The following is a 23440-nucleotide window of genomic DNA, read 5'->3' as shown; positions in this document are numbered from 1 at the left end:
ACCCAAAAGAGCTTTGTATTTGTGCTGCGTGGACAGCACAGGGGAGCAGAGAGAGATGCCCTGGAGAGTTGGGCAGGGGCTTTATAGCTCATTTAAGATTTGCTTTGCCCTAAGAGGACTGGGAACCCACTGACAGGAAGGTTTGGGTTGCTGTGAGGAGAGAGAATTAAAGGAGAAGCAGAAATAGGAGAGTGGCTAGGAGACTATTACAGGAGGTGGGAATGGAGAGGAATGAGCAGGTTAGAGGACATTTACAGGGTGGCCTGGTGCTAATGCGGCAGGAAGGAAGGGAAAGCAGATGACATCCAATCTGTGGCAAACCTTCTCTGCTGATGGTGGTACTATTTCTTCAGAGCGAACACCAAAGAAAAAGCAGGTTGGTAGCTGGGGGAGCGAATATGGCACAGATCCAGTTTGGGACAGGTTGACTTTCAGAGATGGGGGAGGCATGCTGAGGAAGGAGTGAGGCTGGAGCCCACAATGGAGGTCTGAGCTATATAGGCACATTGTGAGACCACTGACTGTTGACGTCCTAGGGAAGAGTTAAGATGAGAAGAGGCCCACGTATAACCCAGGGTACCACGACATTCAGAGGACCCACACAGAAAGAAGGAAGAGCAGCCAAAGGAGAAAGAGGAGAAATAATCGGCGAGAAAACAGTAACAACAACCAAACCAGAACAATGAAGTGGAGGAGATTAAGAAAGCGAAGAGGGGTTGTTGTAAAAGGAGAGAAAGGAGAGCGTGAGGAGCCGCCGCCGCCTCCAGCTCAGCAGTGCCGGACAGTGAGCACCTGGCCGCCCGCCCGGACCAGTCCGCCGCGGCCTCGGACTTGTTCCAGCAATCTGTTAAAACACGGTGGATTACTATGAAGTTCTAGGGGTGCAGACACATGCCTCCCCCAGGATATCAAAAAGGCATATCGGAAACTGGCACTAAAGTGGTATCCAGATAAAAATCCCGAGAATAAAGAAGAAACAGAAAATTCAAGCAAGTAGCTGAGGCATATGAGGTATCAGATGCTAAAAAACGGGACATGTATGGCAAGTATGGCAAAGAAGGCTTAAATGGTGGAGGTGGAGGTGGAGGTGGAAGTCATTTTGACAGTCATTGTGAGTTTGGCTTCACGTTCTGGAGCCCAGATGATGTCTTCAGGAAATTTTTTGGTGGAAGGGACCCATTTTCGTTTGACTTCTTTGAAGATCCATTTGAAGACTTTTTTGGGAACCAAAGGGGTCCCGGAGGAAGCAGAATCCGAGGTGCAAGCTCGTTTTTCTCTGCTTTCAGTGAATTACCATCATTTGGAGGTGGATTTTCTTCATTTGATACAGGATTTTACATTTGGCTCACTAGGTCACGGTGGTCGTACTTCATTCTCTTCTACATCTTTGGTGGCAGTGGGATGGGTAAATTCAAATCTGTATCAATTTCTACCAAAATAGTAAATGGCAGAACAATCACTACAAAAAGAATTGTTGAGAATGGTCAAGAAAGAGTAGAAGTTGAAGAAGATGGCCAGTTAAAGTCCTTAATGATAAATGGTAAGGAGCAGCTGCTATGCTTGGATAACAAGTAATTCAACGCCCACATTTAACAGAAATGTTAAATGTTAAAAGTATAAGAAGCACCATTTGAGGATTAGCAGGAACATTTTTATTTAGATTTCAGACGTACTCAACTTTCAGTATAATTGTACCTAAAGTATTTATAAACAGCTCATCGGAGTCCCTATTTGTCATAGACTTTTCAGTTTATTGTTGGGACCACACAATAGGACCACTTTTTGTCTTTAAAATTGTCGTAATCTCTGTATGTACTTGGTTTTTTTCATTAAATGTAATTCGAGGTGAGTCTTGACTTTGAGTACTGCTAGGACAAGATTGTATTCTAAAACCAGCATGGATCTGCTTTCCATTGTGTTTGACATGAGAGCCAAGTAGTGTCAGCCTGCTGTGAGCTAACATTGCCAGGATGAGTCTCCTAAAGAAGTAATTTGGCTTTTTTTGGGTCAGTATTTAGTAATGAAAGATATTAATGCACTAATGATATTACATTTCTGGTTTATTATAAATTTAAGGATGTTTTCTAGTTGTGAATGAATGCTGGCACTTAGTAAAGTTTTGACAATTGTTTAAATATGTAATGTTAAGCTTAGGTTTAAAAAAGCTGGTAAACTGGGTCTTTGTCATTTGCTTTAAAAAAAGAAAAGAAAAGAAATGTGAATGTGTTTGGTGCATTTTTTCCTTGGGGGGAAAAAAAAGAAAGCAAGGAAAAGGGAGTCTGTGACTACCATGGAGACATCAGGTAAAAAGAGGACTGAAGATGTGCCCTGGTGTAGGTATTTGGAGGTCACAGATCTCCTTAGCAAGAACCACTGTGGTGACACAGTGGGTGGAGATGGAGTTTTAGAGTGAGTGGAGGCAAGAGAAAGCCGAGGAGAAATCATAGCATTTCTCTCCATTGTGAGGAGGAAGTATGTGCTCAAGAAGTTGGTGTGGCTTGGAGGCTGCACAGGAAGCCGTGGTCTTGGAGCCTGCATGCAGCTGTGCTCAGTTTGACTAGTGGTTCCCTAGCCACCAGTGGGGTTGATCCCTCCATTTCAGAACCCTGCTTCTGACTCTAGCAGTGAAAGACTTGTATCTCCCTTTCTTTTACAGGTCTTCTGATCCACTAGATTGAATGTCTTAGATCAGAGTAATGAAGCCCACACTCAAGTTATGAGTGCATTGGGGGAAGAGATAGATAGAGAGAGAGAGAGAGAGAGAGAGAGAGAGAGAGAGAGAGAGAGAGAGAGAGAGAGGGAGGGGGAGAGATATTGCTTAAAGGGGCAGGGTCTCTAGAATACCTAAGTCCATAGCTGTGGCTTTGACAAAGCCCTCACCTATATTTGGGGTCAAACTCAAGTCAAAGTGAGAAGTAGACAGTAACTTTTTGAGTGTCAGCCATGAAGCCTATGAACCCAGGGGGACATTTCATCAGGACTCACTCTCGAAGACTCTCAACAAATGCCAGGGAGAAGCCCAGGTATAGCACAATGTTTATATAAAGTGTTCCTTCACCAATTAATTCAGTCCTGGAGTCATTGTTTTTTTTTAATTTTGGAATGATATTAAATTATGACCCAATAAATTCTTACCCCTTGTATCATTATTTCTTTGGAAAAAAAGAAAAAAAAAAAGTTCTTCCATACTTATGGAGGCCCCATGGAAGTCTGGAGGACAAAGCCTTTTTGCTTGGTCTCAGCTGATGGTGGTACCATTTCTCCAGAGCAAACACCAATGAAAAAGCAGGTTGGTAGCTGGGGGAGCGAATATGGCACAGGTCCAGTTTGGGACAGGTCGACTTTCAGAGATGGGAGAGGTATGCTGAGGAAGGAGTGAGGCTGGAGCCCACGATGGAGGTCTGAGCTACATGTGCATAAGTGTGTTGGCCTGTGTGTTCTGAAAGTGTGGATGTGAACGTGATAAAGCCAGTTCGTAAGTTCGGCTTTCAATACTTCTGAAGAAGTTCCAAGGCAGTGTTTCTAGATACTGCAACAATTCGTTTGAAAGGAATAAAATTTGACTATTTACTTGGACTTAAAGAGGGTGCTTAAAAAGATTTACTAGTTGTTTTGTCATTGGTAGATGTCATCTGGTGTAAACGTTGTTCTAACTTGAGTCTCAGAGATTGCTTTGGCCTCCAGCTTTTCTTATATGCTGGCTAATGATAAAATGGATGATTATTTATAATCTTCTAGCCATCTCATGTTTGAAGTTGTTTTGAACATTTCCTGCTATGTGGTTGGAGGTCCTAGCTATTCTTCTTCCCTCTTCTTCTTGTCATAACAATGGCATATCCTGCTACGACATGCCACCACATTCAAATGAAACCCACCTAAGTTTGGGGCTTTTGAGCCTTCAAAGTAAGTATTTGATAAATCAGGAAATAAGGCAATCCTTTGACATAAGAGAAAGTACAAATAAGTTTCAGGGGTTTTGCCTGAATGTCAAAGCTATGCTGCTTGAATTGTCCCCATGCCTGGAGAGCAGCTGACCCATGAGACATGTGGAGTTTTCCTCAAACCTCGCTGAATTCTATACACCATTATATAGAAACTGATTGAACCCAAAGATGAGGAAACTCAAAGGGAACTCCTTGAAAAACTTATTGAAAAAAACACTTAGTTGCAAAATTTCTCCAAGAAATTTAATCTACTCACTTCCTTAATAAATATCTTTGCAGTTTCTCAGTGGACCATGCAGATGATATTTACTTGATTTGAATAAATGACTAGCTTTAAAGTTTCTCCTTAAAGTGTGTCAGCTGATTAATGACTTGGGCAAGATTCACTTTATGGCTTTTGGTAGCATGATTAGTCATTCTTAGTAATGGGGTTTTGTCATTTAAATTCCTCTCTCTTTATGGAAACCAGTTACAGTCACCTATGTTTGGAAAGGTTAGCCAGTGAGCACATGACCATACTCCTTCCATCACCGTTTCATGACTTTTGCTTTGCTGGAAAAATTCACTAAGCATTTTGACAGTGAATTCTTAAAGCCCACTGCCCAATAATATGTAGAATCATAGGTCTGGAAAGACCCTTAGGTCTCTTCCAGCCATAGCCCTTGATTTACAGAGGTGACAACAGGTTACCTGTTAGGCTGTTCACCCTAAATCAACCTAAATCAAAGTTTCTCAGATACTTCTGTCAGCCTTGTACTATACTAGGAACTGAGGGAAACTCATGGTTTCATCCTCAATTTACCCTTTATATAGGGAGGTGACATAGGCACTCGTAAGTATTTAAAGATAGCCACGGAAATACATCAAGTATGATCAAATATGGTTCATACTTAATGTGATAGGCTGCATTTTATATAACTTAATGATGCACGTGAGGATCAACTCAAAGTCAGGGTTGGAAAATGAAGCAACCCTTAAGGCAGATCTGAGCAGTGATAACTCCATTCTGTTGTATGGGATGGAGCTTAGCCATGTGTGCGTCATGTGTGGGGAGCAGAGGGTGGGGCTGCAGCATGCAGAGAACCTAGCTTAGAACCACTACAACAGAAAGATCAGGAAAGATAGAAACTCTTGCCCCATGGGATTTTCTTCCTCCTTATTTTGAGAGAATCTTTCCAAACATGAGGTCAGTACGGTATAATAGCTAATAGCCCAGAGTCTGGAGTCAGCTGTACCCAGGTGAGAGTCCTAGCCCTGCTACTCTGTTGCATTTGCACAAGTTATTTTACTTGTTTAATTTTTCCTCTGTAAAAAGAGGATAATATTTAATTCCTGCCTAATATAATTCTGTGAAGATCCATTGAAAGAATTCATGCATGTAAAGCACCCTGCACAGTATCTGACATGGAGCAATGCTTATTATAAGAATCTATTATTGATAGACCTGAATCAGCTACAATATTAGCATTGTTACTGGAGAGAGGTGGGGCGGGGGACTAATTCTGTGAGTATGTGTATATGTATTTATGTTTCCATATACCAAGTTCTAGCTGTTTCAGCCATCAAGGGAGTGTTTGGTATATGGGATCCTATTGTTTGCACAATGAATAGCTCTGTAACAACTGAAGGCAACAAATGGTGTTATGGTAGAAACATGAAGTGCAGCTCATTTGTAAGTGGTCCTGCCAGTAAGGTGTTAACCAATAAGTTTCTTTTTTATGGGCACAAAGGAAGGTTATGTTCCCCAGGCTCCCTCACAGGTTCAGACTATGACTGCATTGTGGCCAAGATATGAGAAGTCCATGTTGAACATAAAACCACTGCCTCCACTTTCTTCTCCTTCCATGGTTGCTCTCCAGAGGGTGTAACTACTAAATGGAAAGAATCATATATCCCTAGTTTGTAGTCGAGACAAGAAGTGGAGTTATCTGTACTATTAAACACAAGCAAGAAGTTAATTCTTATAGTGGTAAACCTCTGATGTTCGGGGATTATTATAGAAGCTTGCATAATTAGCCTAACTTTCAACTTCCTTGCAAACTGGCCACCTGGAACTATTCACATGCAAAAACAAACAAACAAACAAAAGCAACCACCACAACAAAACAAAACAAAAAACCCCAAAAATAGAACACAAAAAACTCATGTCCATATAATTCAAGGATCATGTTTAATAGCAACAAGTTGTATTAATAAAATATATAAGACATTTTTAACTTCACCAAAAATTGTGTTTTCCTTTTGAATGTATTCTTAACAAAATAGATAGATTATTTTTATAGTTTGCTTTTTTGGGGGTTTACTTTTTTATATTATTAGTTATACAGGACAGTAGAATGCATTTTGATACATCATACATAAATGGAATATAACTTCTCATTCTTCTAGCTGTACATGATGTAGAATCACATCAGTCATGTAGTCATATATGTACATAGGGCATTAATGTCCAAATCATTTTACTATCCTTCCTGTCCCCAAACCCCTTCCCCTTCCTTTATATCTTCTGCCTAATCCAGAGTACCTCTGTCCTTCCCTATCCAGACTTCTTATTGAGAATTAGCATCCACATATCAGAGAACATTCAGCCTTTGTGTTTTTGGGATTGGCTTATTTCACTTAGCATGATATTCTCCAGTTTGATCCATTTATCAGCAAATGCCACCATTTCATCCTTCTTTAAGGCTAACATTCCATTGTGTATTTATACCACATTTTCTTTATCCATTCATCTGTTTAAGGGCACATAGGTTGATTCCATAGTTTATCTATTTTGAGTTGAGCCTTTGTTGAGGACGCCCCAAGAGGAGACATTCTGACTCAGGACTGAGCAGGGCGCGTGTTCTGTTGTCAGAAAATGCCTCTGGCCCCATCTTGATGAGCAGAATAAAAAGTCTCAAAAGAGAACACATTGGCCCCATTTTTAAAAACCTTACACTATCAATAGTGATGTCCCTCATGGTGTTGGGATTATGGTCAACTGATCTTCAACAAGGGTGCCAGTAATTCATCATGGGAAAAGGAGAGGATGTAACAAATGGTGCTGGAAAAACTGGATAGCCACACTCACATGCACCTATTTGTGTCTGCCAGTGAGCATCCAAATTCCTCAAGAGTAAGAATTTTATCTTCTACTTTTTTCTCTTATCTTCTATAGTGACCCAGAATTGTTTCAAGGTAGATGCTGAGTAAATATTTTTAGCGGGGTTAAATAGTGAACTGCTGCTGCTGTTTATTTCTTAACTCAGTTTAGGTTTAGAAATGATTAGAGTTGATGCTAAAGACCATTTGATCCTATCTCCCAAACCCACTTTCCCAGCATTGCATAAATGAGAAAATTGAAATGGTTGTGAGCATCCTGGGCTAACACAGCTCATTAGTGGGAGCATTAGAACATGACTTTTCAGTTCAGCACTCCTTCCACCACAAAATGTTGCCTCCAATCATCTAATGGGGTCAGCAGAAAATGGGACATAAAATAAAGAAGTTCTGTAAGGAAAAAAGTATCAGGAAATGTTAGGAGAGTGAGATTGGAGATGGGGCTAGGAAAGAGAAGCTACCAGAGACCACTGTGGAATACATGAGCCCTAGGAAACAAACAGGAGGAAAGCCATGGGACTGATCTGCAGAAGGGGAGGGACAAAATTCATCTAACTTTGCTCTTGCTAAAGTCTGAACCAGCTGTGGTAGATAGTATGTTCCAAACACAGCTGCTACAATGTCACGTGTCCCAGCTCTTCTACCATAGTTTTACAAGGCTCCCAGCAATAGGTGTGTCTGATTCCCTCCCTTGAATCTGAATGGCCTATGACTTTCTAGTAGCCAGTAGAATGGGTTGACTGGACATGTGTGACTTCTAAAACTAAGTACAAAAATGCCAGACAGCTTTTGTTTGGTTCTCTTGGAACACTTGCCATAGGAGGTGAAGGGACCTCCTGTCACTATGTAACAAGTTGGACTACCCTGAGACTTCCATGCTGAAGGCATGCCAGTGGACAGTCCCAACTGAGCCCATGTTTCCAGACAACCCTGTTGTTTTAGTCTATTTTTATTATCATTATGAAATACTTGAGGTGGGCTACTTTAAAAAGAAAAGAGATTTATTAGCTCATAGTCTTGGAGACAAAAATCTCAGGATTGGGGAGAGACATTCATTTGATCTCTGGTGGGTACTTAATGGCAGATGACATCTTCCCAGATGGGAAGCCAGAGAGAGATTCAGGGGTTGGGCTCATTCTTATTACAAATCATCCTTTTAGGAGCTCAGGGGTCTCATCAGAGCTACCTTAATCCTTTCTGAGGATAGTGCTCCAGTGAGCTAAGGACCTCACTAGGCACCATCTCTTAAAGGTTCCACCACATCCCAGTACTATCACCCTGAATACCAAACTTCCAACATGGACCCTTGGGCGGACAATCCACCCGGCTTGAGCTCTGAGACTCTGTGGGTGTCAGTCAGCCGGGGAGCTTCTGTTTGCAAGTGGATGTAAATGGTGTTATGAGTCATGCACAGTTCAGTGTGCAGACAGAACTTGATTTTATTGAAAAGGGAAATTTAAAATACCCCACATGGTGCCAGAGTGCAAAGGAGAAAGCTAATTGTGGGAGAGAGATGGTGCCAAAGAAACAGACCCAGAAGGCACAGCCTAGAGACACAAAGAATTGCACTACTTCATATCATTTTCATTAACAAGTCTACCAGGCAGCATAGTGTCTACTGAAGCAAAATTGTCTGTCCAAAATCCCTTCTGGGTATAGGAAGGACCATGGCTCCTGATTTTGTGCTGGGGTTCTGCAAGGTAGGGCTGGGTGTGGGAAAGGCATGGGTGTGAGGGTGTGTGTTGAATATGACATTTCCAAAGACAGTTGCAACAACCTCTCCTGTAACACAAGTCACTCCCTCATCAGGAGGGGAGTCTACTTTGCCTCCCCTTGAATCTATATCTCTTTTCACCAATAAAAGTGGTGGAAGAGATGTTTTAGGATTTCTAAACTTAGGCACTCAGAAGGCAGGGCAGCTCCCATGTTTGCTCTTTGGAGGATGCCAGCGTCCAGGTAAGAAGTCCAACTATCCTGAGGTCCAGACCATGAGAAACCTCATGGCAAACCTCAGCTTGCCATGTGGGGAGGGGAGAGAACATGTGGAGAACTTAAGTTCCTAGCCAACAGCCCCACCCGAGTCCCTGATGCCAGCCTACACCAACCTGACTGACAGCTACACAGTGAGGCCATCTTGGTAACAGGTCCTCCAGCTTGAGTCAAGCTGCCCTGGCTGACGGTTCATGGAAGGGGATGAGCCACACCTGCTGAGATGTGCTTGAATTTCAGAATCATAAACAAATAGCTGAAGTTTGAGGTAGTTTGTTATGTAGAGATAAATAACCAAAATAGTAGACAGGGGCCTGGGGTTGGCCTTTGGCTTGAGAATATGGAACAATGGGGTTTAAAAAGAAAGTTCCAGGGCCAAGGTTTGTGAATTCAGGGACAGGCCACAGCCCTGGTTTCAGAAGGGGTGGCTGAGAGTATTCAGACAGATCCCAAAGAGAGCATCTGCATCAGAAATTTGACAAAGTGGAAGGATGGGGGACAGAGCTAAGGAGAAGACACCAAGGGAGGCAGATTTTCTTTTCTTTCTTTCTTTCTTTTTTTTTATTAAGTGTAGACCAACACTGATTTTTTTTTTTTTTTTTTTGGTACCAGGGATTGAACCTAGTGGTGATTAACCACTGAGCCATATCCCCAGTTCTTATTGCTTTTTATTTTGAGACAGGGTCTCACTAAGTTGCTTTGGGTCTTGCCAAAATGCTGAGGCTGGCTTTGAACCTGTGATCTTACTGCCTCAACCTCCTGAGTCACTGGTATTACAGGTTTGTGCCACTGTGCCTATCCCAAGATGGATTTTAAGTGGTTTTCCATAAACCGTTTTTGTAGAAATTGCTTAAAGAATACAACTAAAGCAAAAAAAAATATTTTGAAATATCTGATTTTTATAGGGGCTGGAAAGAAGTATGCATCCCCTGCCCCAGGGTAAGTTCAGGAGCTGCATGAGATTCAGCAGTGTAGTCCCAATGGGTGAAGCAAAGGGATGATCAGGGTGCACTGTAGCAAATTTTATATGGGTCTCAATTCTTGCAAGTGCCCAGACATCGGCATCCAATTCTTTTGTTATTTTCATAAAGGTTTGAGGGAAAAGAATCCCTCTCAGTACTATTGTATGAATAAATACTCAGGAGGGACCTACTAATGTGAAGACTCTAGTTCTCAGAATCTGTGAGTATCACTTTTCCAAAATTCTGCCTCTTTTGTGTCCATTTCCAATTGTATTTACTATGTGATACATTAATGTTGATCACAGTCCATGTACCATCACCTTAAAGAAATTGAATTTATTATTCTACACATCTCCTGCTTCAATCATGTTCAGAATGTTTTAAGTTTCTAGTGTAGCAGCAAAAGCTATGCTGAGGAAAATGTCTTCCCCAGTCCTTAACAGACCTCAACTTGAGCTACGTTATGGAATTTTCCTGTTTCTATACCCTCTTTATAAAACATTACTCCTTTCCCAGGGGAGACGGGAACACTGTTATCCTCCTAGGCCCTCTGAGTCTTGCCCTCTCTCAAATTTGTCATTTTCCTGATCCAAACCAAAAACCACTGACTCATCCTGATAATGAAATATGATGGGGCATAACATTTTTGAGTAAGTTGTATTGATGTGATAAAATGCATACAATATCACTTATTTTTAAAAAGAATACAAAATAATACAATATTTTAAAAAGAATACAAAATCACACAATATCTATAGTACTAAAATGTAATAGGAATGAACTTTTCATTGTTTGAACTATTGGCACTAATATTCATTTAAGGGGGCGCTCTTCTTGCTTTAGAAAATAGTATCTGAGTTAGAATGGAAGACCTGCGGGTAGGAGAGTTGGTAGGAGCCTAAAGGAACTTTGGGAAGTGGCTGAACTGCTCCACAGAAGCTGGGACCAGGGAGAGAGCCTGGAGGTGTTCCCAGGCTGAGCTGCAGGGCCCATGTGGCTGGTAGGAATTTCTGGCAGTGGGAATGGTGGAAAATCATCATCAAGAAGGCAGGTTGGATGTTCTATTTGAAGTTCATGCTGCAAGGTACACTTCTTACCACAGGCAGAAATGGGAGTGTGTAAGTGTGTGAGTGTGTGTGTGTGTGTGTGTGTGTGTGTGTGTGTGCACTCACCAATGAATGTAAGTGTGACGGGATGTGGAAGATCTGGTGATGAGCAAGAGCATCTGGGGAGAAAGAAACTAGAGACAAGAACAGACTAAGGAAAACTCATCTATCTACAGAAATTTGAGGGAGGACTCTGGGTTTCTACAAGGAAAGGAATAGGGTTTGTGTCATTATTATCCTGACTTCCAGATCCGAGCCTTTCCAGCTGACTCACTGGCTACAGATAAATCTATAATTGTGTAGCTGGAAAGAAGAATTTAATTTTAAGATTTATTATCGCATGGTGGTGGGGATAATTCTCTAGAGTTTTCTCTATTATTTATCCTTTCTATGATGAGCATTTATTATTTTTAAAATTAGAAAAAGTTGTTTTTAAAAAATGTCATTATTTTGAGCCTCCCAGTGTTAACCATGAAATTAAGTAGGATTTAACAAATCAATAACATACCTAGTGTTAAAGACTAATAATGTGTAATGAATGAATAATAGTAGTGAATAGTAGGATGATGTATGGTTTAGCAGAGGACTCCTGGAAACTAATTCTGTGAGACAAAGGACTATAATTTCAACCAGATGAAGACAAGCCTGGCTCAAATCAGGTAGCTCCACAGTTGACCCACCAGAAGACTAATCTTGCCCTTTAGCTACAGATGTGGATCAGCCCTGGAAATGGGAGGACAGTCCTATCTCGTGAATGTTGTTTGAGAAATGAAGAGCTCTCCAAAGCATCCAGAGACTCACTGGTGGAAATTCTGGCTGTGTTTGGAAAAACTGGTGCTACTATTTTCTAGGGGGTTCTTTTTATAATGCTTTGAGAGATTTACTCTTCTTTTCCCTTGAGTGTGGATTAAGTTCTAAATAGCTTGACACTCAGGATTTGTGAATGTAAGTTCATGAAACAGGGACCATGTCTCTCTTCTCCAGCTGCATCCCTAGGATCTCAAGCAAAGCCTGAGACATAAGAAAAGGCATAATAATGACTAAGCATAGCTCCTATTATTATTTACAGTGTGGCAGTTCTTGTTCTCAGTACTGAGAATGTACTGTGAAGATCTCACGCACCCTTAGGGCCTGTCTATGAGATAGATACAACTTTTATCACTGTTTTACAGGTTTACAAAGCTGAGGCACAGGGAGCTAAGCAATGGGCCCAAGTTTGCACAAATGGCAAGTTGTGGAGCCAGACAGTTAACCAGACTGCCAGATTCCAGAGCCCATGTTCTGTCTGCTTTGTTATGGTAGTTGCTTTATAAATGGAAGAAAGGAATGAAGAAATAAGGGGAAGAGAGTGCAGAAGGAGGTGACCAAGGAAGAAATTAGTTGGTTCTCTTCTCTCTTGATGAGAGGATGCTGCAGAAGTAAAAAATTTCTCTGAATTCAATTAGGGATCCCTTGATCCCTTGAAAAGGAGCAACAGAGAAGTTTACTCATGTGTTTATCACATGAATAGGGATTTGATTCCAGCATCCTCATCCCAACTCCTTACATTAGATGAGCCATTTGAGGTCCACCTTGAATTTAGCTTTTTCTTCTGAGGATACGGAATGAGAAGCCGGGTCAGCGGAGTTGTTTCCCAGAGAGGTTGCTGCCATCCCGAAACACAAGAGGGCAGTATTTCAACAGGCCTGAGGATTTCAAAAGCATCATAAAGTATGCTTCCATTATTTAAAAAAAAAAAAAAAAAAAAAAAAAAAAAAAAAAGACTGTTGGACTGATTATTTCAGCTCAAGAATTTTAGAGTCCAGGGGAGGATGCATTTTAATGACTCCAGGGAACGGATCAAATTAAACACATTATCCAGGATTTTCTTGCCGAGCCTCCTCTCACCCGCCTTCTCAGCGCTTCTGTCTGCACTGCGTGAGTTCCAGCCCCATGGCCTGAATCACCCCCTTTGTGGAGGCAGCCCTTGCTGAAGAACTGAGGGCCAGAAAAGAACTCAGCAGCTTGTCTTGGAACAGATCCTCCAAGGTCACCTTCTAGTAGGATAAACTTTGCAACCTCTGGAAGTAGCGTGCCTAGCCAGCAGGTCTGCCGCTAGACTGAAGGGCCCTGGAAGGGAAAACTAAACCCAGATGGGGCAGCTGCCATATCTTCATGACTTACTGAGAGCAGCATGCTCATCTAAGAACTTTACATTTATGTCCTCTGGACTTCACAAAAGCCTTGCAAGAAAACTAGTCTTACCATTATGCAGATGAGGAAACACACAGAGTGATTAGAACTGTGCTCAAGGTCACTGAGCTAGTAGGTATGTAGCCAAGATTCATACCAGAATGTCCAGCCCAGGGCCTGGAATACATGGAATCTTCCTAGAGCCAAGCCTTACTTCTCTTACTCATGCATGTGTCCCAGGACACTTGGCCAGAACATTAAGAGGACACATTAAGTGATTTTCTGGGGTGGGTGGGGGGGAGATAGGGTGGAGGCAGGGGCAGAGGCACAGGCTTCCTTAGGCTTCCTAAGTTTAAACTTCAAAATTCTATTCATCTTCTAGTGCCCACAGTTCCTGGAATGGTCTAGCATTCAGTAAGCGCTCAGTACTGCACAGATGAACCTAATTGCATTTAATGAATCTCTGTGACTTCCTGGATATATGACAGAATTACTCATGATTATAAAGAAATTTGTTTCTACCTCACTTTTATGTAGGGGTTGTTTCTGCCCAACTTTGTGTTAAAACACCTTCAGGAGCTCACAAGCAAATGTTGTAATGGGTTTCTAAGCTTTACGCTCACAGATAGGAGACATAAGTGATTTTTTAAAAGGCAGAACTAACTAATCAATCAAAACAAGCAGCTGTAATCTGATTTTAGAGCAATCTGCATGATAAGCATTGGCCAAGGAGAAATAATTTCCTATCACAGTAGGATAACATGCAAATGAAATTTAAACTCCAGGCTTCCTCACCTCACAGAATGTCAGAGAGGTGCCAAACAGAATGTGTTTAGGAATGGGAGTGCCAATGGTGTTATATTTTCTTTTAGGTTATTCTCAATCTTGTTTTCATAAGGGACAAACTAAGTCTAAACATTTCTAAATATTTTACTCCATATGGTCCAAATGCCAAACTTAAAAATATCCACCAACTTCTCAGAGAATTAAAAAAATAAGGAATCAATTTTATTGGAAAATAGCCTAGGAAAAGTTTTCCCAGGGGCCAAAATATTGGCTGCCTACCCTGTAGTTTCATTGAATCTATTCTAGCAAAGGCTGGATAATTGTTCATTAATCCTGTCAAGCAAAGTGCATACATGGTGAAATGTTGAACTAGGTGACCTGGGGGAGGTTTTCATTAATTCAAAAATTCTTGTCATAAGCACATGAATAGTGATTGCCTTGATCTTAAGAAATCCACCACATTGTCTTGCAAAGAACCAGGACCAGTAAGCTTATCTCCCATGGTTCAACTTCCCCCAGACCCATCCTTCAACTCTTGCAACAAGTACAGGTCATAGGTTGTGAATGATCCTTCAAAGAAAAGGAGAGAAACTACAGTTGTTCAAATTGGGTCACCACTGAGAGAAATAGGTTAGGAAACGGCCCCTGTACCTGAAATGAGAAAGCTCTATGACTCTTCCCACAGTTTTGACAGATACAACTTTCAATACAAACCCAAGACCTAGCAAGCTGTGTTGGTGCCCGGATGCACTCCCTGGAGGCCTGCAGGACACTTGCAAGTGTGTGGGCTCCTCTGGACGAGTGGAACAGCTGGCCTCCCACATGGGCAGCACTGGGTACTTCATCCTATCATCCTTTCCCTCACTTATTTAGCATTTCTCCAGTGTCTGCTATGTGTCAGGCACTGGTGTAGGTGCTTGGGGGCAGCAGACAACGAAGGTAAGGTTCCTGTTTTCATGGGGTGTGTAGTTTCTAATGGGGGAGAATAAAAGAAAGAATAAATTAGAAATAATAGTAATCACTGCTTTGAAGAAAATATTACACGTGGGTGGGGAGGAGAGGTTCTGGCACATAGCCTGGGCCAGGGAGGCCACCCTGAGGAGCAGCCTGAATGATAAGAAAAAGCCAGATCTGGCAAGAGCAGTCCAGACAGAGCAAAGAGTGCAGTTCAAGGCTCAAAGGTGGTAAAGACCTGGGTAACTACAATGTGAATGGGTCAGGTGAGAAGTGACTGTGCTGTCCCTGGAAAGTGACCGCATCAGAACTGTACTTTGGGCTTTGTAGACCCAGCCTCAGTTGCGGTGCAAAAGATGTTTCTGGACAACCATAGATGCTGAGCCTGCTGTTCTATTTGAAGCTTATTCAGGGTACCAGCTAGAATCTAGCCATAATTACAGTTGGCAGGGATGGCTAAAATTCCTTCAGAATGACCCCTTTTGAAACTTGAATCCTCAAAGTCAGCTGGCAAAAGAAAACCAGACCAAAAACCACTCTTGTCCTTCATCAACTTTGGAAACCCTATCAAGCACCCTTTTTCTCCAGATTTAATATTTCATATCCTACCAAGCACCAGGGATTTTTCCCATTGTATCTCTGACTCACCCAAATAAAAATTGACCTCAGAGTCTTATCACAACAATACTCTCTCTGCTGATGTGAATAATTTTAAAAACATCATATTATTGTAGCAATTAAAGAATGGCCCAGAAGGGATGCAACATCGATGACTGAAATTCTAGCACATACTGCAGCCTGGAGCTCTGCTGCACCCAGCTCCACCTCCCTTGAGTATGTATTCCTCCTCCCTGAATTTTCTATATTACACTTAAATTCTGTTTATAAAGGCCGGTGGAAAATTCTTAGAAAATAGCTTTGATCAAGAAACAATCAAAAGGCATCTGAAGAGAGCCCGCTGGGGTTTGGTTTTCTGGGAGAAGGGTGTGCAGACACCAGCTCGCCAATGCTGAGAGCCTGTCAGGATTCTCCTACTCCTGCTCTTCCTCTCCCGTCTTTCCCTGTGCAGGTTCAAAGTAGAAGCAAGCAGCCTCTGTAGGTTGGCCTCTGCCTTGTGGCTCAGACTTGCTCTGGGCTAGCCGTCAACCACTCCCATGGAGTCACCCCAGATTGTGTTTCTGTACAAAGGACTAGGCATCAGCAGCTTTGCTTCTTACCACGTGTCTTGGCATGCTACTTAACCTTCCAGCCACAGCTCAGTTCCTTCATTTATAATCCTCCACCCCCAACTAACTAAACTATCAGGACTATCATTTGACTAGACTTAGATGGTTAATTTTTTTCCATGTGAGATGACTCTTTTTTTGTTTCATTTTTATCTTTAGGTATAGAGAATTGAAACCAGGAGAGCTTTACCAGTCCTTTCTTTTTTTATTTTTATTTTTAATTTTGAGACGGGGTCTCACTAAGTTGCTGAGGCTGGCCTCAAACTTGCAGTCCTCCTGCCTCAGCCTCCTGAGTTGCTGGGATTACAGAAATGGGCCACCACTCAGCCTATATTGGGCTTCTGAAGGAAGGAGCACCTTTGGAAGGACTCTGAGACCCTCTTGGTGCAGTGTGTGCAAACCTGTGTACTGACCTAGAATCCTGAAATGTTAATCTCTATGCTCTCTGTACTTTCCTGCATGTCTGGACTTTTCTCCAGTCAGAGTATCCCGATGAAAAGAGAAAGAAACAGGAAACATTGAGTTTTATTTTCCTTGGTTTGCCCTCCAGACAAGGTCCTTGAGGATCAAAAGAGATGCCCCTAAAGGGAGAAAAACCTAAAGATTAATAAGAGACAGTGGGGAGGCTGATGGTTGCTCCTTCCGCCCCAGGAGAGAGTTTAAGGGTCCTTGAGGCTGAAGGTGGGGGAGCAGAAGGTGATCCCAGGCACAACTGTGGAGGCAGCCAGAGGCCATATGAAGGAGGAACTGGCTCGGGTGGGGAACCAGGGATGAGGGAAGTCAGTACCAAGAGAGGCAGGCATGACACAGCCAGCAGAGGATGTCTGCTGGGGTCCTAGATGTGGCTGATCCTCCACTGAACCTGCTCAGTGTGGGACCTTGTCACCACCCCAGGATACTGTTTTCCTTTGTAAAACAGAGCAAGGGACAAGGGTAGATGGTATAGGAAAAAACCAAAACACAACTCAAGCCCTAAGACATGTGTGGGGCTGGATGAGGGGAAAACAAGCCTTATTACACACTCCTTGTGATCGGTTATGATGATTGGCATCAGCACGGGAGAGTGATGGAGTTTGAGGGAGCCAATAAATGGCATTTCCCCCTCCCCCAAACATTGGAGCACTATTCAGGAAACTTGAAAGACAAACAAGCAGTCCCATCTGTAGAGCCCAAAACACAAGGGTTTGACTAAGTGGTTAAGCCTAAGGTGGAAGAGGCATGGGTCATGGGATTTTTTTTTTTTTTTACTTTGTGGATTGTAGGGATTTGTAGTGCCACATGACTGATTTTTACAGTTGTATAATTGACTTTTGTCTGATGGGACCTGGGCTGGCAGCTTTGGGCCTTCCATATCAGTAAGCATAGGCCAAAGAGATTTTGACCTTGCAGCTAATGACAACTTTATCCATAGGCAAGTAGCTGTTTTCACACAGGCAAGGCAGCAAGGGGCAGCCTTGCAAATGTGCAAGAGCTGCACTGGTCTCAGTAAATAGGGAGCTGAACTGAGGCTTTGGTTAGAGGGTCAGAGAATGGTTCCATATGTCAGTCTTCAAGGTACAGGAGATGGAACAACTTACTGCTTGGCTGCAGAACTATTGTCCAAGGCCTTAAAAAGCAAAAGAAGAAACATTTCATGCATCATATGAGTAATTTATGTATGATATTATTATAACTTTAAAATTACATGCCTAGCATAAATAGGCAGGACCAGATCAGCCTGCCAGCTTCCGGTCCTCTTTTATAAAATTTTTGAAGACTTAACAAAGACTATTACTAGGTGTGAACAGCGATTTCTGTGGTTTGGATATGGTGGAGTGTTTGCCAGAGGTTCATGGGCTGGAGGTTGGATCCTCAGTGTGGCAATATTCAGAGGTGGTGAGACCCTTAAAAGGTGGGACCTAGAGGATGGTAATTAAGTCATGGGGGCCCCTCCTTGGAAGAGATTAATACTGGTCTCCTAGAGGGGATTAGTTCCCATGAGAAAGGGTTGTTATAAGGAAACCTGGAACCTCCCTTGACTCCTTTTTCCACAGGTGCTACTTGCCACTCTCCCATTGTGCTTTCACCATTGTGATGTCATCTGCCTTGAGATCTTTACCAGGAGCTGAAAAGATGGGGCTACCTGATCTTGAACTTTCAGCCTCTAAAACTGAAGTCTAAATAAACCTCTTTTCTTTATGAAGTACCCAGTCTCAGGCATCCTGTTAAGGAAACAAACAACAACGACAAAAGACTAATAAAGTAATGGAGTGGTTGATTCCTCAAGAGGACATAACGATCCTAAGTGGATATGAACCTAGTAACAGAACTTCAAAATCTATGAAGCAAAAACTTACAGAGCCAAAAGAAGAAAAAGTCAAATCCACAATTATAGTTGAAGATTTCAAAACATTTCTCTCGGTAATTGGTAGAAAAATAGAAAATAAGTAAAGACATACAAGTTATGACCATTATGAGCCAAGTTGGTCTAATTGATATTTATGATACTTCACTCTAAAACAGAAGAAAACATATTCATATTCAGCAGATGCACACACATAAAACTGAGTCATAAAACAAGTTTCAATAAATTTAAAAGGGTCAAAACATACAAGGAAATTAAACTAGCACATAATTGAATTAATTAGGAATTAAAAGAAATATATCTAGCAAACCACAAATTAGAAACACATTTTTACATAATACAAGAGTCAAACATGATTTCACCAAATTAAATTTTTTGTACTGAATAAAATTGAAAATATAATATATAAAAATCATTGGGATTCATCTTAAATAGTATTTAGAGGGAAGTTTATAGCATGAATGCTTTTATTAAAAAGGAAGACCTATTTCAATGCAAAGACATAAACTTCCATCAAAAGAAACAAGAGAAAGAGAGTAAATTAAAACCAAAGGAAAGAAGGAAAAAATGAAGACCACAGTGGAAATCAGTAAAACAGAAAATGGGTAAGCAATGTAGAAAAATAATGAAATCAAAAGCTGACAGTTGTAGTCTAAACAGTGGTCCTCCAAAGATGATCTTGTCCTAATTTTGGGGGCCTGAGAATATATTACTTTATGTAGCAAATGAGACTTTGCAAGTGTGAATAGTCATGGGTTTTACCCAGGTGGGTCCTCCAAGGTTCTTAGAGCAACCTTATCAGAGGGAGGTAGGGCCGTTAGAGCTAGGGGCTGGAATGTGATGGTAGAAGCAGAAAGGTGGAAGCGCAGGAAGGTAACAGGCCCAAGAGTGCAGCTGTCCTCTGGAAACTAAAAAAGCCGAGAGAAAGAGGCTGCCTTCAGAGCCTCGGAGGGACCAGCCCTGTGACTGGCTGACCTTGACCCCAACCCCAGGAGACTCGTTTCAGATTCCTAACCTTCAGAAGTGTAAAGTAACAAATTTGTTTTGATTTAAGTCACTAAGTTTGTGGTAACTTATTACAGCAACAGTAGAGAACTAAAACATTGGTCCTTTGAAGAGATCAATAAACTAGATAAATCTCTAGAAATATCAGAAAAATAAGAAAGAAAATACAAATTATCAATATGAAAAAGAAAGGTGGAATTGCTTCAGATATTCCAGATAGTAAAGGATAATAAAAGAAAATTATGAACATTGTTTGGATAAAATCTACAGCTTAAATAAAATGGACAAATGCATTAAATCATACAAATTACCACAGTTCAATCTAAAAGAAAATAGAAAACTAAAGGATACTTCACTGCCCTTTTTAAAGGACAGAAATCTAAAGAATAGGAGGATGGATAAATAAGCTATATCCATTAAAGGAATTAAATTCACAATTGAACAAGCCTCCAGGAAACCCCAGGTTCAGATGGATTTACAGTGAACAACCCTAAACATTTAAAGAAGGAACACACCAACTCTAGAGAAATGCTTCCTGAAAATAAAAGAGGAAATAATATTTCCAGTTAATTTGATGAGGTTAGCATTACCTTGGTACCAAAACCAGAGAAAAAAACATCACAGGAGAAGAAAACTACAGATCAATATTTTTCATGAACATAGATGTAAAAATATTCTCAGTACAACTTTGGCAAATCGAATCCTGCATGTATAGTAAGGATAACACCTAACGATCAAGTGGGGCTCATGGCAAGAATGCCAGATTGATTTAATATTAGAAATCCAGTACTACAACTCGCCATATCATTCACAGATGAAAAAAGAAAAATCCCCACTCATAGATGCAGATGAATAATTGAAAACTGACAATTTAAAGTACCATAATAACACTGAAAACATGAAAAACTTAAGACAAATTAAGCAAAATATGTGAGACCCGTACACTGAACTGCAAAATACTTCTGAGAAAGAAGTTTAAAGACCTAAATTAATAAAGAGATATACCATGCTCATAGGTTAGAACACTCAATGTGTTTCTTTTCAAATTAATGTATAGGTTCCAGCAATTTCAATATAAATTTCTTTGGGTATTTTCTAGAAATTGGCAAATTCTAAAACTCCTATGATAATGCAAAGGCATAAAATAGACAAAAAAATTTGAATATGAAGAACAGAGTTAGAGGATGCACCATAATTTTAAGACTTTTTATAAAGTCGTATGGACTGATAGTGGCGTATTGTCACAAGAAGAGACATATATATTCATGAATCAGAATAGAGTTCAGAAAGAGACACACACACATATGACCACTTGATGTTTTACAAAAGCACCAAGGTAATTCAATAAAGTAGGGATAAATATTTAAGCAAATGGTGATAGAATAATCTGTATGGGGGGAAGAAAATACTTTGAATTTTTTCTCACAGCATATGCAAAAAATTAACTTGAAACAAATCTAAGAGGTAAACTAAACAATTTTAGGGGGGAAAAAAGCACTTTGTGACCTGTGGGTAGGCAAAAATCCTTAGATTAGGAACTTGAACATCAGAATTTAAAACTTCTACTCTTTAGCCAGGTGTGGTGGTGCACGCCTGTAATCCCAGTGGCTTGGGAGGCTGAAGCAGAAGGATCTTGAGTTCAAAGCCAGTCTCAGCAAAAGTGAGGGGCTAAGCAACTCAGTGAGACCCTGTCTTTAATAAAACACAAAATAAGGCTTGGGGTGTGGCTCAGTGTTTGGGTGCCCCAATCCCTAGCACCACCCTCCCCCAAAAAACTCCATAAAACTTCTACTCTTTAAACAGTATTGTTAAGAAAACGCAAAGGCAACTTACAGCCCGGGAGAAAATGTTTATAAAACATACGAAAGGTTTTGTCTTCATAATACGCAAAGAACTCTCACAATTCAATAATAGAAAGAGACAATTTGATTTTTAAAAAATAGGCAAAAGATATACACAGGTACTTTACTAAAGAAGATAGATGTAGAAATAAGTGCATGAAAATTGCTCAGCACCCTGAGTCATTAGGAAATTGCAAATGAGAGAGCATGACAATTATAGGGTGGCTAACATGAGAAGACTGCCAGAATCTTAAAAAAAAAAAAAAAAAAAAAAAAAACTATTTAAAATTTTAACATTTAAAAATACCAAATGCTGAGATGATTATGGAGCAACTAGAACCTCATGCATGGCATATGGTCATGTAAAACAGCACAGACCTTCAGGGACAGTTTGCACTTTATTATTAAATAGCTGAATATGCACCTACAATATGGCCCAGCAATCTCACACTTAGATATTTATCTAAGAGAGTTAAAAACTATGTTCACAGAAAAGCGTGTACATGTATGTTCATAGTAGTCTCATTCATAATTTCTAAAAACTAGAAACTACCTAGATGTACACTAACTGGTAATTGGACAAACAAATTTTGTCATATTCAAGTTACCCAGTGATAAAAATGTACAACTGCAAACATGCAAGAGCATGCATGCATCTGGAAAGCAAAGGGTAGGAGAGAACCTCCCGAGAGGCAGGCTTCCCGGGCCCAGTAATCTCAGCAGGAAACAATGACTACTAGCACTGTGCCACAGGACTGGAGGTGCCGCTTCACAAGAGATGGGGGGACTGAGTCACTAGGCAGAATCCCATTCACTTCATGCCACAAACAATTTTCAAAGACAAATGGAATTAGGATGTTTTCAACCTGCTGGGTTGGAAATATAATTACTACAAAAAGACCCGGTGACTGGGCTGGTTACCATTGCAAATATCTACATTTTGTCACAAGGAAACTGTGCCTCAAATTCCACCCTCTATTTATATAGTATGCATAGATAGCCTTCCTGTCCCCTACCCCTAACATGTTGAAAATGGTACATAATTAGCTTCTATGTGGGACATGTTATTCAAATTTTGAGTTCAAATTCATGGAATGACTCAACAAAGACATGGAATGAGCAGCATCCTGGCATGACTAAAACCAAGATTCTGTCTTTATTTATTTATTTCTGTACCAGCGATTGAACCCATGGGCCACTTAACTACTGAGCCACATTGCTAGCCCTTTTTATGTTTTATTTTGAGACAGGGTCTCACTAAATTGCTTAGGGCTCTTCTATGTTGCTGAGGCTGGCTTTGAACTCCCAGTCCTCTGGTCTCAGCACCTCTAGTCTCTTGGTTTACAGGTGTGCACCACTGTACACAGCCAATCTCATTTTATCAGTCCCCTTCTCAGATATCACTGGGTCTCTACTATGGTCTTTGACAATCCTAAATTAAGGGTTCTGGGAATGAAACTTTGCCTGGATTATATGCTGACTGCTAAGGGTTGATGTGTTTTCTAAAACAAGTGGATGTGAGACTGGTACTGCAGTAGTATTCAAAGTTCTCTTTGATTTCTTCCAGAGGGAGACACATATGAGTGCAGTGGAATTTTTAGGGTCCTAGGAGAACTATACTTGTTCCAGTGGAAAAGAACTTAACTACAGCTGGTGAAAAACCATAATTCTACCTAGATTTGGAGGACTCAGAAACTGGGGAGAATGGAATTTGGGTCTTTGATTTCTTTTGGTGTTCGACACCAGATAATTTGATTTTAGATGTTAATATTCAAGGGATTTCATTTTGGAGTTGTAAATTTTAATCTGGGAAATTCATAATGAAAGAAGGTGTATACTCAAACTTGTAACTTTTTTAAAATTAATTTTTTATTTGTTCTAATTTGTCATACATGACAGTAGAATGCATTTATACATTTTGGTAGATCATACATAAATGGAGTGTAATTTCTCACTTTTCTGGTTGTACATATTGTAGGATCACATTGGTCATGCAGTCATATATGTACATG

General features: G+C 40.8%; 1 long non-coding RNA gene and 1 pseudogene across 2 annotated transcripts in view; both read left to right on the top strand.

Annotated features, from left to right (window-relative positions):
* Positions 1 to 23440, top strand: part of LOC306654064 — a 449736-nt gene that overhangs the window by 195042 nt on the left and 231254 nt on the right. The gene's annotated exons all lie outside the window — the stretch shown is intronic.
* On the top strand, positions 683 to 1575 carry LOC306653643 (dnaJ homolog subfamily B member 6-like; annotated as a pseudogene). The gene is made up of 2 exons: positions 683 to 784; positions 852 to 1575. The product of its transcript is annotated as a dnaJ homolog subfamily B member 6-like (transcript).

This window comes from Sciurus vulgaris, assembly GCF_902686455.1.
Source record: "Sciurus vulgaris genome assembly, chromosome: 2".
In the NCBI taxonomy this organism is placed as follows: Eukaryota; Metazoa; Chordata; class Mammalia; order Rodentia; family Sciuridae; genus Sciurus; species Sciurus vulgaris.
Note: the sequence above shows the minus strand (reverse complement) of the source record. Positions and strands in the feature narration are given on the sequence as shown.